This window comes from Phlebotomus papatasi, chromosome 3 (genome assembly GCF_024763615.1).
Source record: "Phlebotomus papatasi isolate M1 chromosome 3, Ppap_2.1, whole genome shotgun sequence".
In the NCBI taxonomy this organism is placed as follows: Eukaryota; Metazoa; Arthropoda; class Insecta; order Diptera; family Psychodidae; genus Phlebotomus; species Phlebotomus papatasi.
This window is the reverse complement of record NC_077224.1, coordinates 3,295,813-3,314,978: the sequence shown is the minus strand read 5'-3', so window position 1 is coordinate 3,314,978 and position 19,166 is coordinate 3,295,813. Positions and strand designations below refer to the sequence as shown.

The 19,166-nt window shown below is 33.2% G+C and overlaps 1 protein-coding gene across 8 annotated transcripts in view; it reads left to right on the top strand.

Moving 5' to 3' along the window:
• Positions 1-3,640: 3,640 nt before the first annotated feature.
• LOC129806456 (uncharacterized) overlaps positions 3,641-19,166 on the top strand; it is a 220,125-nt gene continuing 204,599 nt past the window's right edge. The window contains exons 1-2 of one of the 8 annotated variants that reach the window (XM_055855057.1): positions 3,641-4,156; positions 6,407-6,679. The gene's annotated coding sequence lies outside the window, so the exon portion shown is untranslated. Of the gene's footprint in view, positions 4,574-6,357; positions 6,680-19,166 lie in introns of all 8 variants that reach the window. The other 7 variants (XM_055855056.1, XM_055855055.1, XM_055855054.1 and 4 more) reach the window with 7 other exon arrangements.

The window sequence follows — 19,166 nt, the reverse complement described above, 5'->3', positions numbered from 1 at the left end:
CTACTTTGTATATTTTATTTAAAAAATAAAAAAAAACTATTTAGAATTTTAGAAGCAAAAAGAGTTTCAAAAAATTTTTATATTTTCTCACCTAGCGCCTAAACTAAAAAAGATAATGAAGAAAGGATGGTTTTTTCGACTTTACTAGATCATAATTATCCTAGAAAACATTGTTTTAGAACTTTTTTTCGCATATTAAAGAAAACACCGTTAGAGGGTTAAAGATTTAATTTTGTACATCTTAATACTAAACTAAAAGAAAGAATAAACAGTGATAAAATACGTGACAAATAACAAGGAGAAAATTTGCAAATCATTTACTATTTAATATGATTAAGTCATTGCCGTTCAAAAAGAATTCTTGAGTATACTTGGAAAACCTACAGGGGTTTTCAAACAACGATGTTTCTTTTAGTTCTGATTAGTCCAGTAATTATTAATGTTTAAAATTCTGTGTTCTGTTTCTCAATTCACATTGACCTATTACATAAATATAGTGGAGACCGGGGCAGAATTAGCCAGTAAATGAAATTTTTCATTGCGTATAATTTTTATTAAAACGTTTGCATCGTGCTAACAAATACTTCAATAAATAGGAAGGGAAGAGTAATTTTGGAATAAATAGTGGTTTCTTTAATATTCCTTCTAAGACAAGCTATAACATCCCACTGTTCAATACCATGCGTGGCTAAATCTACCCCGGTCTCCTCTAATAAAATTACAGTTGAACACCTTTGCGCAGGAGAATATCAAGCTTAAGCGAAAGTGAAGTTATTTTTCACTTTTTCTTGTAAAAATTTCGCAGAAATTGCACCGCGACTTAAAATAATAATGTAAATAATGTAAGTAAATAATGTAAATAATGTAAATGAAAGCCCGTTTTACTTTTCGAGTAACCATGTTTAAGTGGAACTAAGCCATATCATAATGTAATTCAGTTTCTCAATCTGTTTGTGCAGCTAAATTATATCACTATGAAGCTTAATATTATTTAAAAACAGGTGAAAAATCCCATTTTCAAAGGTGCCCGACTTTCAAAGGTGCCCCATTTCCCCCTATTTGAGAAATTAAAATTTAAAAAACAATAAAGTTTAATCTGATTTTGGTATTATTTCTATTTTCTACTGCTAGCAATTGTCATTTAAAATGCATTTTAAAAGATTTGGAGAAATCTGTTGCACGTTTCGAGTAACCATACTCGAGCAATGGTAGTTTTAGAAAATTGAAGGTTAGCCTAATTCGGCGACTATTTTTTTTTTAATTTATGAGGCTCTTCTCATTTCAAATGCATTTGTTGAAACTTGAAAAATCTATTGAAGTTCTCGAGCAACCATATCATTTTTTTAAGTTTAATGTAATGGTTACTTAATATTCAATAAATAATAATTAATATCAAAAAAAATATCAAAATAAATATTTGCCTGCAGTATTTACTTGAACAATTACAAATTAACTACACAAAGATTTGAAACTATGATTCTTTCGAGCACCCATAATTTAAAAATTAAAAGATTAATGTAGTTTAAGTAATCCGCATTTCAAGTGAAATTGCAGAAACTACACAGTAAAAAATTGTGTGAGAAATAAGGTTGTGTGTGGGAAAAGTTGTGTATTTTGGTTGTAAATTGTAAAATTACTTTCATATTTGTAGTACGATACTAACTTAATGTTAGTAAAATTATGTTTATGTAATGAAATTTGTGCATTGGAAAATTTGTGTGAGAACTGTCAAAATTTCATTGTTTACTATTGCAGTTTTTCTAATATTTTAGTAATTTTTCGCATTTCTAATTATATAATTGTCTTCTAGAATCATTTATTAGATTCTTAAAATGTGCCTCAGTCGTGAAAAATGAGGAATAATTATGTAATAATAACAGAAAACAGAAGACACATTACGTAAATTAGAGAAATTGAGCGAGTTCATGGCGCAACCGGAAAACGCGCGAGCGCGAGGAAAGGTTCTAGCATCAAGTCTCAAACCTGCTCTTCATATATTTTGTTTTCTTTTTTTTGTTCTTTTTTTCCCTTTTTTCTCTGTTTAATAGATAGACTTTTAACAGATCATACACATAAACCGAATAAAAATTCTGTACAATCAAAATTTTAGAAAAGAAACCGTTTTAAAAAATACACAAATTGACAATACTCAATAATACAATACACAAAAATCAATACATGAAAATGAAGATACACAAATCTCACAACCATAATGCTCGTGCAAAAATTACCAACCATAATGTTTGTAATTTTTTTTACCGTGTAGGTAAAATCTATTCGTCTTTTCGAGCAATCATATCATTTATCTAGGTTTAGTGTATATTGGTTCTTAAAGCTTTTGCTCACCTCTATTGAGCTTTCCAATTCACAATTATCTGAACAATGATTTAAAACTTTGGACTTTTTCGAGCAACCATACTTAGGGGAAGTGTGCCAAATTTCGGCCAGCTTCTAATTTCGGCCACTTTGAGTGTAATTTCGGCCATAGAAATAAATTAATTAAAATTATGTATGTTATCTTCTCTAAAAAAAATGTTTTGTCACATTAATAAGACAAGTTTTTAAAAAGGATGTTCTTCCAAACAAAATATGGAAAAGTTTTGTAAAATCGGCGGCCAACTGGATCTTGTTAAAAGTTTGTCAAAGGGGGTGTTTTTCCATATAAAATACAAAAAAAAAGTTTTGTCAAATTGGTAAATAATATTCTTTTGACAAAATTTCATCAAATTCCATTTGTTCGTTTAACAAGATATTTTTTCAGAGTTCGAATAGTCAAAATCAATTCATTTTGCTTTTAAATATTTATTCATTTTTGAATGTATTAACACAGAGTAAAAACTCAGTGTGGAAAGAGTCTTACAAAAAATGTGACAGATCGATTTTGTTTCTAGCAGTCTTGCGATTTTTGGTGAAGTGCAGAAGGTTTTCCTTCTGTGTTTTTCATGAAAATTGATTAGTTTTCATTAAAGAATATTTCTGTTTATGTTAATACTGAATAAATCTTTAAATTTCGGGTGAAATTTCCCAGAAATTTTAAAAGAATTTCTTTAATTTTTTTTTTGGAAAAATTCGCATTCTTTCTTAAATTTCACTAGTTGGCGCTACGGTCAAGTTGTCAAGTTGTTGGTTTTCAAGGTTCCACACAACCCTCCCGAAAAGGAAGTAACAAACATATCAATATGTTCTAGATATATCACATATCAATATTCTAGTACCAAATGCATTTGCTAAAACTTGGAAAACCGATTGAACTTTTCGAGCAACCATATTCGTCGCATATTTGCGCACAAGATCCCACACAATTGCTCTCTCACACATTATTCTCCACTGTTGCGATAGTTGAATTGCCGGGAGATCATTTGGGGGATATCCCCTATTCACTCGCACATGCACTCCATCTCACTTGCACACCGTAGAACCTTCCACACTATGGATTCTCTCCCCTTTGACCATATCCTTCTCACTCCATCCACCTGTACCGCCACTAGCGCCATCTCAGTCACTCTGCGTGAGGGTTAGTCCGGGTGTATTGGTATTTGTGTGAATCGCGTCCTCCTCCAGTGTTTTTCATAGATGGAAAAACTCTAATGTGGAAAGAAAAAAAAACTGGGGGAGAGAGAAGCAGCGTTGTTGCATCTCTCTGGATACAAAACCAGCGATTTGTATGTCGTCGGTTGGATGTATTTGGTGCCTCAGTTGACGGTGTGTTGTTGTTGTTGCCGCCGCCGTTGGCGCTGACTATGTGAATATTGTATGTGAATTTTCGCCTGGCTTTGGAGGAAACGCAGTGGTTGCTGCGTCTAAATCCTCCATTGGACGTCAGTTCGATTTAAGTCGCTGCTCGGCCGCATCGTAAGTGCAGCGTTCAGTTCCACAAAACTCTGCTGCTGATACATCTTTTTAAGAGCAAAAACTTCACAAATATAGATTTTTTCCCCCAATTTGACAAAAGAAAAAAATTATTCAGCAACACTAAATTCTTTCAAAAAAAAAAACACCGATTAATAGAGAAAAAATATTAATACTAAAACTCCTTAAAAAAAACAGTTTTTAATAAAAGAAAACAACTAAACAGTAATAGAAAAAATATTATACATCCGCATTCTAAAATAAATCCCAAGACATATTGCGCTGAGGACGACAACAGTTTTGAGAAGTAATATTTGAAGATAAAAAACATGGTTTTAACAAAAAATAAAAAATAAGCAAAGTTTTTCATTTTCATTCAAAGTAGTTTTTTGTCGCGAAAATTAAAAATTGAGGTGCAATCCTTGCAGAAAAGTGGAACGAGCACATTTGAAAAAATAAAAAATAAATAAATAAAATTGTGGAAAGATCGCATCCCCAAGGACATCGAGGGATTCTTTGTCAGATTTTGCCCCAGTGAGCTAAAAAAAATCCAACGCTGCAATAGTTTTTTTTTAATTTGAATTCGGAAAAAAGGTGAAAAATGGTTTGACAATCGAACAAAAATCCAGCTAAACGTTCGACCGGTGAGAATATAAAAACCAGGACAAAAAGCTATATTTTTTTGTTAAAGTGCACTATAAAAATGCGACGGGAGTGAACAAAAGTGACGAAATAGTTTTTTTTTATCCTTGTGTTTTGTCAGCCAAAAATCGCCCAAATCCATTTTTTCATATCACTTGGGATAACACCGTTCTTAATAACTCTCTCTAGCCGGTTTAACTGTTTAGTGGTGTACCACATAAAATTTAAACTACCGAAATGTCTGAGTGACATTGAATTTGCTAATGGGAATAAAGATGTAATTGTCTCGGGTGGTTATAGGGTTGTCCCTGTAACAATTGCATCTGCAAGGGGGGTCCTTTTTAGGAATCTTCCTCTCCCTCCGAAGAATTGTCATTGCAAGTGCCAAGAAGTGAAATTAGGGGAAAGTACTCTCCCTTCGAACGTTCATGCCTTCGAATAATGTGAATTTTCTTTTAGTTTTCCTAAGAGACTTATACATTTCTATTAAATATTAGTCGAATTATCATCAATTGTTGATAATTTCGTGATAATTTAGTGTAAATCTCTTACGAAGAGCAAAAGAAATTCACATTATTCGAAGGCATGAACGAGTTTTCCTAGTGAGATTCCTAGTGACGTTCTAACGAGTCCTTTACGTGCAATCGTAATCCTTACGTGTCGTGTTTTCTGCGAAAAATCACGGGAAAAGGTGTATTGAGTGCGATTTTTCACATTAGAACTGGGAATCAAAAGGCGTATCAAGTGACGGTTTGTGACTTGCCGTCGGCGGAGGTGGAGAATCGACTTGGCTGTGAGAGAAAAAATCGGTAGAATCAGTCTGGGACTCGTCCTTGTCGGCCTGGTCGCCCCAAGGGTTGGGAAATGTAGGTGAGTTTGGGGGAAAATGTGCTGTGCCTTGGTTTTTTTTTCGGGGTGAATGTCAGACACGCACCCAAACAAACCCATCCCCTTGCGTATGGGGTTGGTGTACGCATACGGATGATGTGAATGGGATTTTCCGGGCCCCTCTTCGGTTTTTCCGACCAGACGTCTCGCACACACAAAAACCACCTCGACCCAGACTCGTCTGCAACCCCCATACCACCCCAAAATCCAACGAGCCTCTCCTGCCACCCTCGCCAGACAGACGTATTGCTGCGTCACGCACCCTCCCCCCAAAATCCCCCAAACCATCAACCCCCGAAGGCGCATTTCCTGAGCGTCGGCAAAAGCTCGCGCCTTCCTCGAAAAAGCTCTTTTTCACCCTCCGCCTGAGGAGTTCGAAGCACTTTGCCTCAGCCCCTATACCGGTCCCCTACCATCGGCTTCGTAATCCATTTTTCGCCCCCGGATATGTGTATGTGTGTAAGTCATGGGTGTATTTGTGTCTGCTACCACCCCCAAAATGGGGTTAACGCACCTTAAATTGTCGGCGCCTCAGACGGTTTTTGGGGGGGCGCAGGCGAAAGAATCAAGCGAAATGGGACTAAAAGAGAACAAGGGCCATTCACTTGACTTTTCCCGCACCCGAAAAAGAACACACACTGATCAGCTTTGCTATATAAAAATCTTCATTACTTAACCTCAAAAAAAAAAAAAAAAAAAAATAAATCAAAAATAAAGATGCATTTGCTGAGATTTCGGTATCATGTTTTTTTTTTTGCGGTAATACTGCCAAAAAATGTATGAAAAATGGGTGAAAAAATGTCTTTATTTTTTCTTTAGACGTTGCAAGACTTAGCAACCAAGATAGGAGACGCTCTTTAGATAATTTGTACAAAAAATTTACATCATACACAATAATTACAATAGTGGAAAAATCTGTGGACTCTCCACAGATTTCTCCCCATACTCATCCCCTTAAAAATTTCATCCCCCTTACAGATGAAGTGAGAATTTTTGGTTGATTTTTTTTTGTAATTGTTTTCCCAAGAGGCGATAAACTAGAAAAAAACGAGACGCGAAAGATTTTTGAAAATTTAATAAAAAAAAAGTGTAAAAGTGAAACGGACATAAACAATTGGTAAACGTCAAAATTTATTAGTGGACACTGCAAATCATCCCTTTAACCCTCTCCCATTCATCGGACGAAAATCTGTGGAAGAAAGGAAGAAATCTCCACCATTTCACTGTGGACGACAGTGAAATTTGTCTTATATGGATAGCTGGACGGGGAACGCCCGACTGGCGAGATTTTTATATTAAGGTGAGTCTATGTTTTTTTTTTATTAATTAAAATTCAATCTAAAAAAATCGTGTAGGGGATGAAAAGTTACAAAAGCACAATTCACACGATTAACCCATTCCTTACCATGGTATTATACATCATACGCAAATTGAGTTAATTTTGATGATTTATTCTTGGGAATTTTTTATCCGAATTGCTGTCGGGAATGGATTTTTAGTAACTTTAGTCTTTTAATTACTTACGACAGAGATGAAAATACATTTCGTTATTGCTTTCTTACTTCGCGGAAGGTTATGCAAAATTTTTGCTAAAAAATCGTCAGTTAAATCAGCATTTGACGTAACTTCGTTTTGACAACTTTTCAGGAGACGAAATTTTCAGTTCAATATTATTTTTCTTAAAAATGAGCCCCGAATGCGATACTTTTGAGTCAAAATAATAAAAGTGGCACTAATAAACTGTAAGTTAACTCGAGAAAATCTTTATAAAATTATTTAAAAGCTGCAATATTGAGAAATATGTTAGAAGAAACACAATAATATTTTATCGTAACTTCCATAATTTATAATGCCGTAACTTCCAATGTATGGAGATTCTGGAAGTTACGACAATTTTCTAATATGCATTATATCAATTTGAATTATTCTAGTGATAATAAGTGCTATTATTTGACTAAATTAGTCAATAATACTGTTATCCCTGTCCATAAAAGCTTTTATTTCATAAGTTTTATTGAATAAATTTTGTGCGCCACGTCGTTTGTTTTGTTTTGAATTAATGACAGATGGGTAGGGATTTTTTCTCACTTTTTTCTCGCAAGTATTGAATTAAAATGATTTCATGTTACACTATTCGCACTGTTTTTCGATATTTGGAAGAGTTTTTAAACGTTTTATTGAGAAATATTGCAATTTTGCTGCAAATTAAAAGCCACGCAAGTAAGCAAAAGAAGTTACGGCAAATGCTGATTATTGGAAATTTTGTATGGAAATTTGTCGTAACTTCCCCAAAAATGGAAGTTACGACAAATTCTGATAAATTTTTGTTAATTAAGGGCACTTACGATAATTTTTGTTTAAAATAATTTTTATTGGGCTTATAAAAGTTTCTTTTTCACAAGTGCATTTAATAAACAAAATTACGCTGATTCCAAATATGTATATATCTCAAAATCGTAAAAATGAAGTTACGACAAATGCTGATTTAACTGACGAAATGGCGCACGGAAAATACGATATCCCGCCGAATTTGTTAAAATTAGCCTTTTTCCTCTTTCCTGATTTGAATTTTAGTTGCCAATTTGTTTTCTTGGATAGTTACTCTATCTAAGGCTGCTATTCTGCCATCTTTATAATTTTGTAACTGAGCAAGATCCAAGAAATTTGGTATTCTCACAGAAAAAGATATAAAGTACTAAAATAATAGTACTCTCCAAATATTTTAGACCTTGTTATAAAGTCTCCAACAAAATTTTCAAATTACCATATTCTACATCCAAGAATTTGTCAATTCATCCAAAAATTCTTTGACAGTTCCATACATTTTCTTGTACGATCCAAGGAAAGTTTAGAGGTCCTTTTAAATTTTGTAAAGTGAAAGTCTTGTCAAGGTTGAATTGAATATAATTATCTTTAAAGATATTTTAGTGCTTTTTTCGTGAAAAATAACAAACCACTGTAAACACACTGTCAAATAATTCCGCAGATGATGCTGCACGACAAGTCTCCAAATTTTTTATATCTTTTTCGATTTTTGCTATAAAATTTCTTGGCGGCAGAATTGCTCAACCTTGGATTGACTCTAACAAGAACTCCAAATTCCGCAAAATCTTACAAAATTATAAAGATGGCAGAATAGCAGCCTAAATCAATAGAGTTTGTAATGAATTAATGCACAGAATTTAAATTCACTGACCGTTAAGACGTGTGTTTGACAGGGGCTCCCCTCGCTCCTATAATGGATAATTTTTTTTCTTTTCAAAAAATTCATCTATTAATCTGTAGGAAACAAATCCCAAAATATGAACATTCTATCTCAAGTATTTCTGGTACATTGACTGAATGGGTTAATTAAAATTCAATCCAAAAAAAAATTGTGTAGGGGATGAAAAGTTACAAAAGCACAATTCACGCGACTAAAATAGATTTTTTTTGGTATAGTTGTTGAGGGTTGATACAAGAGATCTACAGTAGACTCTCTCTCAATTGGACATTTGGGGCAAAATGTCATCCGGTTTATCGATAGATTTGAGCGTCGAAACCTTTGTAAATTCCACAAAAGGTGCTCAATTATAAAGAATCACGATAAAATAGGAAGAAATAGGGTAAATTAAGTTAATTCAGAACCTGTTCCAAATGGAAACTTTTCGCTACTCCAAATGGAAACATCATTTTTTTCATGATAAATACAGTATTAAATTTTTATTTATATATTTTCTATACCTCAGTTTCATTATTTCGTTAATTTTGCTCCAAATAGGGGAATGTAGGCAGGCTTCGCGAATTTTCTCTTTATTTCCAAAAAGTTGGTTCCGCATTTCTTAGCCATAAGTTAAGTATTTATGAACCTTATCTTCATTGTAAAAATAGGCAGCCAAACCGTTCTTTCCTAGGTGCTAGGATCACAAATAGAAAATTGTCCCAAAATAAGTAATTTTGATGGCGCACATTTCATTTGATTTCTCATACTTAAACTAATTTCTAAGAAAAATCACTTACAAAGTGGATGAAGAGTATACTTGGGATGATATTTACGTAATAACTTTTTGCATCGGAGGGAAATTATTTTCACGGTGGCGGAAAATTCGCAAGTACTACACTGTGTGTGGTTTCAAACACTGAATGTGTGAGCGTTCGCACATCCATCAGACAACTCCAGCTTGAAAATCATAACCTCACTAAAGCCTCATAAGCCACAGTGAGACATTTGTGGTCATTTCCTCTTCGACAGGCGTATAGTCTCCTTCCCATCTCCATGAGACGACGGTTATTGACAGTGTTAACCGTGTGAACATGTTTATAGTCGATTTTTCGATATTCATTTGGAAGAAATAGCAGTGCTCCAGAAAATGTGAAAAAGGTGTTTTAAACATCTTCTTTTAGTGCAGTGATAGTTTCCGCGGGTTCACGGGGGTACAATATAACAATCGGAAAATAATTTTTAATTGTGGATAAAATTTATTTCAAGAAAAAAAGCAATGACGGACCCAAACTTTAAGAAGTTTTCAAATTATTTCTAAAGAATTTTCACTAAACAGTAACATTCTAGAAGAGTTAAGGAGCAAAGGACATTGGGCAAAAATGTATGGGAGTTGGTCTATGTAGCGACCACAGATGGGACTAAGCCCTTTTTTATACGTTATGGTGTAGGATGAAAAACTACCGAAACCCAGGACGATATTCACCGGGAGTCATTGTAAAAACGCTTTTATCCTTTCGAAAAAATACTATTTTGACAGCGAATTACTCAACATCAGCCCAAGGGATCTTCATGAAATTCGGTATGGAGTCAATGTATGACTTAAGCTATTTATCCAGGTATACTACCCCCTCCCCTCAACTTTCCTTCCAATAGCCCCCATACAAAATGTGGGCTATTTTCATTATAATTTTCCTCTGAGAAGGAGTAAAATGCTGAAACTTGGCATGAAATCAAAATTTATGAAAGGGTTTTTAATCATGTATATAGGCTCTTTCCTCCTCCATTCCTTCTTGTAGCCCCCATACAAAATAAAGACTTTTTCCACTATAACTCCTCTCTGGGCAAAAGATAGAAATCTGAAATTTTGCAGGAATAAGGTTTTTGGAAGGCTATTCAGTCATATTAAATCTGATTGCGATTTCAAAGGAAAATAAATAAATAAATCACAGTTAGAAAAATAAGTCAAAATATGTCATGATTCTACTAAAATCGATGAATACAATGAGGCCATATATCTCTCTATAACACATTAAAAGTATCAGACATAACATATTACAAGATCATTAAAATCGGCTAAATAGATACCAAACTTAACATATTTCTTGTTAATTGTAAAATTTGATAACCTGGTGTGCCCCTTGCGGTCAACTTGTGAACTTATTTATACCGTCATTTTGTAGGATTTTTTGAGACCTTTTGATTGAATATTCATTTATTAAATTCGGTTGATAAATCTCTGAGATATAAGGTATCAAGTTTTGAGTTTGATGACCATGTCACATATAAGATTAATATTAAGATTAATACTTTCTGAACTGCGAGAATGCCAAAAAAAGATAGCAGGTATTTTATCATGCTTCTCTTTCGCGTTTCGTTCGAAAACTGACCGAATCACAGTTTGCACTCATGGAAAATTGCTCGAATTGCCTGTAATACGATTCAGAAAGGAATTAATACTAACAGTAATATCTTACTCATCGTATTATTCCACTAGAGTGTACTCTTTCTAACACACGTGATATTCCATTTGAATTTTGAATACTATATACCTCTTTCTCCGGCTTTTCTTAATATTAATATTAATCTTATATGTGACACCACGGTGAGTCCTTATGTTTCAATGTCCTCATACGCACGTTATGCATTGTAAAGCTATATGCTTTTATGTTCATTTTGTGAATATACAGTCATTTAATACATTTTATGTTACAATTTATGCTTTCCCTTGAAAAAAGACAGTTTAAATGCGTACATTTTATATAAGAGATTATTTTTCTTCTACGAAAATAGTTTTTACGCTCTAGAACTTTTACCCCGTGGTTTGGAACTTTTGTCCCGAGGCAAAAGTTGTTACCTATACCATGGCCTATTCCATGATATAGGTCTCATTGGTGATCGCACCATAGACCACTTTTGCCCATTGTCCTTTATGTAATTTTCTTCAGAAAAATATTAACTTAATATGATGAATCTTCTGTCAAAGTTAAAGTGCCTGGAAATGGTTTTGAATTTGGACATTTACCCTAAAGCGAATTTGAGCGAATTAGCTTCATAATTAAACGTCAAAATTGTCAACAAAATTTTTCGACCGATTGAGCGAGAGTCTACTGTATACTGCCATAATTAATTGATTTGCCGCTATAGTTTTCTATCAATTTTTGTCCAATGCTATATAATCGTCGATATTGGCCTAGTGTTTGTGCTTGACAACGGTCGAATAGTCCAATAGAGCGGTCCAATATAGTGTTGTGTTATGTGGCTGAATTAAAAAGATGAGGCAGAAAAAAAAACAGAAAAAAAGAACAACAATTCTGTACATTTTGCACATTATATACAACATGGCTCAAAATGAGAAATAAATGCCACATATTCAGTTTTTCATGTATAAAATAAACTATAGATTATGCCGATAGTGTGGCTTCTCTCTCGCACTTAATCTATCTGGACTTACGTAATCTGCCTATTGGAATTCAAATGATAATGATATTGGGTTGGGGGAGGACATTTCCTTTGGACAATTCCTCCAAAACTCCTCTGAATCCTCTGAATTGTCCAACCTACAATTTTTTATATACCAAAACATTAAAATACAGAAAAAAACCCATAAAACAAAACATGTGCATTCCTCTAAAGTGCGAAAGAGCAATAAATTCAATATCCCAATAGAAGTATCGAATTGTATTGTTGAGAGACTAAAATACCGGGAATCGTATTTCAAAAATAAACACATTTATATCCATTATTTGGAATATATTTTCCAAATGAATATAACACATATAGGCTGAAGTATTCTCTTTTTTTATTTAAACTACATAGCGATAATAATAATGGACTGGTTGATTGGGAAGAGATAGACAATTTGGTTAGCAATTTTAGTCAAAACTGTGAATTGTGTCTCATTTTTGCATTAAAAAAAATCTAGTGGAAAAAAATGAGATAAAAGTCATTCACTAACACACGGCATTCTCGTGAATTTTTTTTTCAACTGAAAAAATTTAATTAAATTTTCCCCCATGTCTTTAGCTCATTTTCCCAGGCAACTTCCAACACTCTTCTCTGCCCAGAATTCACGCCACTGGAAGTTAGAGATAAAATTATTGTCATGGGGAATCTCACATTTTTTTTTCTTTGCTATATTAATTTTTTTTTGTTAGTTGTAATATATAAAGCTTCTCTCTAAATGCCAACAATCATCGAGCGAGTGAAAATTCTCTGTCATTGGGGCACGTTATGCATTTAAAAGTTGATCTTGAAAATTGATAGTGACGATGTGTCTGCGTTATCACCACCATTATTAGCTAACGCTCCGATGGTTCTGGGTGCCCTGATAAAGTGGGTGCATTTGGAGTGATTGATAAAATTTTATATAATTCACCTCTTTCACTCGCACTCCCCAGACCCCCAAATCCCACAGCAAACACACTCCAATTTGTCGTCATTTGACTCAAAATGGGCCGTCCTAACACAGCCCATTTGGTTACTTCCCAAAAATCTGTTGCCCTTTCGTGTAGCGGGACAAAGTTTTTTTTTACTGCTTAAAAATTTCTGTTTTGTCGAATTTTGGATTACGCTTCCCGTGGGGGACACAGTTTTTAAGGGGTTCTATGGAATCTTCCTTGGAAACTCCTTTTTCTTGCAATAAAAAAATCTAAAGACTGAGGAATTATTCTAAATCGGATTACAAAGCCATTGCTTAAAAGTCTTTGCCTTGACGGATTTTAGATGACGCTTTCCGTGGGGGACACAGTTGTTAAGGGGTTGAATGGAATCTTCCTGGGAAAACTCCTTTTCTAGCAATAAAAAATCTAAAGGCTGAAGAACTGTTATAAAACGGATTACTGAGCTACTGCTAAAAAATCTCTGCCTTGATGGATTTTAGATGACGCTTTCCGTGGGGAACCCACTTTTTAAGGGGTTGAATGGAATTTTCCTTGGAAGTGTCCTCTTCTAGGTCTTATTTTTCTTTTTAAATTTCGTTTTTTGACTACCTTCTTGCCCTATAGAGCTGTCTTCAAATTTCTATTTAAACAATTCCTAAAGCAAACCTTCTTTTCTATCGACGGATTTTAGAAGAAACCGTAAGAAATACGATTTTAAGGGGAAGTATGGAAATTTCCTTGGAAAACTCCTTTTCTAGCAATAAAAAAATCTAAAGACTGAGAGACTGTTCTAAAACAGATCATAAAGTTACTGCTAAACAAATGAACGTTTCCCATTAGTGGATTTCAGATGACGCTGTCTACACTATCCATGGGGGACAGGGGACACACTGTTCAAGGGATTGAATAGAACCTGCCTTGGAAGTGTCCTTTTCTGTATTTAAACTTTCTTTTGAATTTTGTTTCTTCATAATCTATTTGACTAACAGAGTTGTCTTGAAAATTCCATTGAGCAATTGTTAAAGAAAACCTTTTCTACCGACGGATTCTAAAAAAAAACCTTGGAAGAGACCGTTTTTAGGGGATATAGTTTTTATAGGGTTGAACAGAATTTTCTTTGGAAATCTCCTGTTTTGACATTGAAAAATCTAATGACTGAAAATCTAAAACGAATTCCATTTTTTTTTCTAAAAATTTCTGCCGTGTCGACGAATTTTAGATGACGCGACCCGTGGGAGACAGAATTTTTAAGGGGTTGAAGAGACTATTCTTTGCAAGAGTCCTTTTCTGGCTTAAAAAAAACCTTTCTAAGTATTATATATTTTTGTCTAAGGGTACTGTCTTAAACGTCTTAAAACAAACTTGAAAGTTGCTACTTAAAATAACTTCCCCTGTTTGATGAATTTTAGGTGATATAATCCAGGTGGACAAAGTTTTTTAAGGGTGGATTAATATCTTCCGTAGAAGTCTCCTCTTCTCGATTTTAAATTTTTATTAGTGTATTAAAAATCTATTTAGCAATTGTTTAAAAGGCAGTTATTCTATCGACGGGTTTTAGAATAAGATATTCGTGAGGATACACTTTTTAAGGGGTTGAACAGAATCTTCCTTGGAATTTTCCAAGGAAGAACAATTCTCTAAACAGAATTGTCATAAAAATACTTTTCAGCAATTTTTAAAAAGGACTTCTCTTCTATCGACGGATTTTTAGAAGAAACTGTCCGTGAGGATATAATTTTTAAGGGGCTGAACGGAATCGTCCTTGGCAGCATCCTTTTCTGGATTTTAATAATCTATTGTGGTTTATTTCCAGATAAGTTTTATGACTAACAAGAGTGTCTTAAAAATTTCTTTGAGCATTTATTTACAAAAAAACTTCAGTTCTATCGACGGATTAGAAAGAACTTCGTGAGGATACAGTTTTTAAGGGGTTATATGGAATATTTTTCAGAAGTCCTCTCTTCTGCCTTTTTAAAATCTATCAAGGGTATTTTCTTATTATTCTACGCAGTTAATGAAGATATTCTTAAAAAAAACAATAATTTATAGCTTAACTGCTAAAAGGAGTTTTATCTATCGACGCGCTTCTGAAGAACCTGTCTTTGAAGATACAGTTTTTAAAGGGTTGTAAAGAATCGTCCTTGGAAGTTTCTGCTACTAATCCCGAAATTCCTTTCAATAGAATTTGTTGACTAAAGAACACGCTGTTCCATAAGGGATTCACTTTTTAAGGGATTGTACTGAATCTTTCATGTAAATATTCTATGCTACCTTAGGAACTGAAGTTTCAAGATTACTTTCTTGATAACTTGTTTACCTAAAGGCTCTAGGGTGAAATGAACGTCTATTGACCCTTTAAGAAGACGTGTCAGGATTTATAGACACCCTACTCTGTACGATTTAGAATACGAAATTCGAACACTTATCTTAATCGAGAAACGCATATTAATGAAGAAACGTTATATTAATTATATTTTATTAGATGCATTAAATAAATTTCAACATTTTGACAAAAGTGCCAATAGAGGTTCCCTGTCGAAGAGGTGTTCCTTCGACCCTACCTTAAGACAGATAATTATTAAATTCCGGCCAATAAATCTATTGCTCATTCAGTGGAATTCTAGCGACGCTACCACATTACACTTGAATATTTAAAAAAAAAGTGTTTCTCATTCTTAATTTAATATCTCTGGTAAACTGCAAATTATTGCATTAACAAATTATTTCACGCAATAGGCTGTTTTAAAATATATATAATTAAAATAAAATAAAATAAAAGGCAACTGCTGGAAAATTATATGCTTTCATGATAGAGTTTTTTACACGTTACTCGCAGATGATAAAATTTTTAAGGGGCAACTAAAGGAATCTCTTATATCGGAAAACGGAAAGCATTGTAAAACGGTCTAATGAGTTATCTTTTATTTTGGTTTTACAGCCAAACTCTGGTACTGTGAACACTTAAGATTGTCTAAAATGCTCCTATTCACTCTGTTGGAGTTTTTGAACTTCCAATAGTGCAAATAGTTCTTTTGTTACTGTATTAGCAATATTATTTTAAATATTTTAATTATTTCTAAAACTCAGGGAAAAACTAGGTAAACAACATTTTTATTTCAAAGAAAGAAATTTAAATCTAAAACTAAAAATTTGATAAACAGAACAAAAAATTAAAAAAGGATCGAAACTGAACCTAGTAGGCTTAAGTTTTTGACAATTCCTATGACAAATTGGGCTCTCATCTAGATTATTAACTTACTTGTGAAGAACGATTTTGTTGACGGGTTTCATGAAATACTCTACGAAATTTGCTTATTATAACCTAGCACAATCAAAAGATTTACAAGGAATCTTTTAGCAAAGATGTATCATATTTTATACACCGTAATTTTGAAACTGATACTTTTTGCTTAAAAATGTTCATTTCTGAGTTTAAAATCAACCCTAACTTATTTGAAACCTTTTTTAAAAGATTGGAAATGAACCATTTTGGTTTCCTCAAAATGATTTTTAAGGTTTAAATTTACCCCTGATTGTTAATTTCGATTGTTTTATGAGAGTTTTAATATAAATCTTTCCTTCAAAATGATTTTTCTGGGTTTAAGATTCACCCAGAAGAGCTCTTTTAAACATTTTTTATTCTTCAAAATGATTTTTCTGGGTTTAAAATCTACCCCTAACGGCTAATTTTGATCCCTTTATAAAAGCTTTAATTTAACCCCTTTGTTTTCCTTTTCGTTGAAACTGATATTTTTTGCTTAAAAATGATCTTTTCTGAGCTTAAAATTAATCCTGGCTTATTTGGAACCTTCTTTGAAAGGTTGGAAATAAACCATTTTGATTTCTTCAAAACGATTTTTCTGGCTTTAAAATTCACCCTGAAGAGCTCTTTTAAACAATTTGTATTCTTCAAAATGATTTTTCTGGGTTTAAAATCTACCCCTAAAGGCTAATTTTAATTCTTTTATAAGAGCTTTAATTTAACCCTTTTGTTTTCTTCAAAATGAACTTTTTGGGGTTTAAAATCAACCCTGAAAGGCTCATTTGGAACATTTTTAAGAAGGCTCTATATTAATCATCTTTTCAAAATGATTTTTCAGGGTTTAAATTCACCCTGGAAAGTTTTTTTAAAGCGTTTTTGAAAGGGTGAAAAAAACCTTTTGTTTTCTTTAAAATAAATTTTTTTTCGAGTTCAAAGTCAAGTCCTAAAGATTTATTTCGATCGATTTTCTATGTTTAAAATCAATCCTGAAAGGTTCATCTTTTGGGAATAAAGTATGACAGTTCATTTCAAGAAATATCGGTGAACCTTTTAATTTTACAAGTAAATTATTATAAAATCAGTTTCCAGCTTGATTTCATGACAATTCACTGTTGCTTACTTCAAAACGGTTTTCGTACTAGAGGATCAACTTCAATTAATGAAGTAGTCTTCAGGCTAGATGTTTAGACCAGTTTTCGAAGGTCTCAAAATCCTAAGCAACAAGAAATTTTATCAGTTCATCAGAATCTAATGGATCATGTACTTTGATTATCCAATCCTAAGTCAAAATTATCAAAAAAAAAAGAATTTTAACTGACATAAAATTAGAGAAGTTAAGCCTTATGGCTAGGTTTTAAGTCTGCAGCCGGTATAATAGTCATTATTTTTAGTTTTATGTCTTTTAGTCTCAGGCTCTTGGCCTATCATGACCGAAAACCTACACGGTCACATTCCAAAGTGCTGTATGCTCTATTCCTGTAATATATTGGAAGTAATCTCTCCGTAATTCTTTTTCAACACCGAATTAAAACCTTTAAGAAAAAAGTGCTGACGCTGGAGGATATCAAAAGAGCGACAGCTCGGGATGTTCTGCAGTTCAGCCAGGCTTTAAAAGAATTGGAGTAAGGCTTGTTGGGTAGACATGAGGGGCTCAAATAGAGCCTAGGTGTCTGCAGCCCACAGATCGTACCATGCTCCCTATACAATATATCTATCTATCTACACGGTCACATTGTCACTAACTCGCAATCACTTACATAAAAATAAATACATAAATAACATAAATCTGTACTATACACTTTTAAACACTCCTAGGAGTGATACTGCCAGGATTCTTAGAAGTATTATATTTGGATGCCATTTCTCTTGACAAATCTGGTTTGATATTACATCAAAGAGATTGAATTACTATAAAATTCTTCTTTAGATTATTATGTTGCGGCCTAGAATGATTGACTAACGGGTGGAGCATTTTAATTCAGAAATGGTATATTTTTCTTAAATTCTTTATAATTTTTAAGTCATAGATCCCACAGAAATAAATATAACACGAAATGGTAGGCAAATGTACAGAGAACATATTTTTATTGAATTTAAAATGTTACTCGTGTTACAAATAGAAAATTCCCAAGAAGCAATATTTTCTTAATATAGTCTTATAGAATTCCTTAAGTAAGGCACTATAGAACCAAAAATCTTTTTATTTGCTTATAACGCTCTTGGTTCCGTCACAGAGATTACTATAAGTAAAGTGGCACACTCTTAAGGATCTTAAGAGCTCCTATAGGTATTTCAACAGAAAATTTTCACTTTAAGTTTTTTAAAAGTGTATTAAAAGACTTATTTAATACTTAGTTCAATAAGGCAGCTATTTTGCTTCTTGGGTTTCCTAGAAAAATTCAAACAATTGCGAATTTTACGTCTTTTTCATAAAGGTTTTAGGAACTGTTATCCTCGTGCAATCATTATAAATTTTGAGCCAATAACATAACATTAGGTATACTCTTTCATTTGATAAAAGTTTTAAAATGATTGCATTTGGTTTTGTACTAAAACTAAAAAATCACTATACCATACTTTTGTACGGAAAATGTATGAGAATGCGCCCTGGTTGCGGCCTATATCTTATAAAAAAAAAGCTTTCATGTCCTATATTGAACATAGGGCCTATCCTAAAATCTCAATTTAATCCGTCGCCATCGGTCATTGAATAAATATCAATAGAACTCTGGAATATCGCGAGGGATTAACTATTTAAGAGGTTGCATAGAATTCTCCATGGAAATTTCCTATTCCATTCTCCAAAAATCCCGCTTCTAAGCTTCTTGATACAATATGTGCACATCCATGGACAGAATTTTCTATAAATAACACGCATCTCGATGACATAATAGAGCATTTTGCTGCTCCTAAATCGCACCGATTGTATGTCAATTTATGTAAA